This window comes from Manis javanica, chromosome 4 (genome assembly GCF_040802235.1).
Source record: "Manis javanica isolate MJ-LG chromosome 4, MJ_LKY, whole genome shotgun sequence".
Lineage (NCBI taxonomy): Eukaryota > Metazoa > Chordata > Mammalia > Pholidota > Manidae > Manis > Manis javanica.
In genome coordinates, this window is record NC_133159.1 from 20834479 (window position 1) to 20836296 (window position 1818).

Genomic DNA, 1818 nt, shown 5'->3' on the forward strand with positions numbered 1-1818 from the left:
CTTGTATACTTCATGGTATCCTTTATTAAACTGGTAAAGCTAAGTGTGTGAGTGTGTGACTGTGTTTGTGAGAGGGTAGGTGTGAGAGTGGAGTGAGTGTGTGAGTATGTATATGAGTGAGTCATTGTGTGTGACAGTGTGTGAGCAGGTGTGTGAGTGTGTGACAATGTGTGAGTGTGAGTGCATGTGAGTCTGTGAGTGTGTGTGGGTGTGTCTGTGTGTGTAGTTGTGTGAGTGTGTGTGGCAGTGTGTGAGTTCTGTGAGCAGCTCTAGCAAATTAATCCAGCCTAAGGGGGAGGCTGTGGGAACCTCCAGTCTGTAGCTGGTTGGTCAGAAGCACAGGAAACTGCCTGGGGCTTGTGACCGTTGTCTAGAGTGGGGCGTGGAGGGCAGTCTTGTACGATGGAGCCCTTAACCTGGGGAATCCGGTGCTGTCTCTGGGCCAATAGCATCAGAATTGAGTTCTCGGACACTGTGCTGGTGTTCAAGAATTGCTTGGTGTTGTCTGTGGGAACCCCCCCCCCCCGCCCAGATAACTAGCTGCCAATTCCTTAGTGTAGACCCTCACCACTTTTCACCAGGACTTCTCTGCCCAGCGTCCTTGCCACTCTCCCCCCAGGCCCATCTGCCGCAGAGCCAGGACGGTCTCCCTGACGCACTAACTGGGTTTATCTTTCCTCTAGTGAAAACCCTTCTAAGGCTCCTTGCAGCTCTCAGCTCAACACCTGAGCGGCCGGTTCCCACCGCTTCCCTGGCTCAGGGTCCTGAGCCCCAGCATCATCCCGCACAGCTCCCTGGGGTGATTCAACACCTCTGACTCAGCAGGGGCTGCTCCTTCTGCCTGGGGTGCCCTCTGCCCCACTGTACCCTGCTGGCTAACTCCTACTTATAATCAGATTAAGCTGGTGGGATAACCAATTACATGCCTTGTGAAGGTAACAGGAAGGACACAAGACCACCTGAGATGCCTTCTTGCCAAAAATGTCATGGAACCTCTAGATCTAACTTCCAGTTGGCAGGAAATAGGGAGGACAGAGAAACGTGTCAAATGAGAGCAGTCAGCCACTTCTTCCAGTATGTGGGGAACATCACAGACAAATGACCTGGTTCCTTTGACAAAGAACAAGGAAAAAGGGGTGGGGGAGAGACCTACAAATTAAGAGACAGACCAATCAAATGCAAAGTGAGTGATAGTAAGGAATTACTTTTTTTTAAAGATCTGATATGGTATTATTGTGTTAGGAAAAAAAAGAGTCCTTATCTTCTAGAGATATAGACTAAAGCAGTTATGGGCCAAACCATGTGATCTCTGAAATTTGCTGTGAAAAAATCCAGTGGGGTTGGGGTGGAGGTACAGATCAAGTAAGATTGCCTGTAAGTTCATAATTGCTGCAGCTGGAGGGTAGGTGCTGGGGGTTCATTACACTATTGTCTCTATTTCTGTTTATGTTTGGCAGGCATGTGTCACCTCCTCCCTTCTGTCTGAAGGTTAGACCCTGGGACGCGGTTCCCAGCATGAATGAACGGATGACTCAGGCTTTGTTCATTTGTGGCTGAGCATCTCGAGCTCCAACGAGCAGTCAGGTGCCTTTGATGGCCAAAGCCAGCCATTTTATACAGGTTTCAATGTTCTGCTGGGGCGGGACAACATTAAGAACTCTGCAAGTGGGTGGCATCTGCCTCTCAGTGAAGGGTTGAGCCAGTGCCCGGGGGGATTTCAGTGGCTGGCTGGGCTGGAATGCTCTGAGGAACTGGAAGGACAGGTACTGCCTTGTATCTCAGAGTCCAGAGTCCTGGAGGGTGCCATCTCCCCGCACA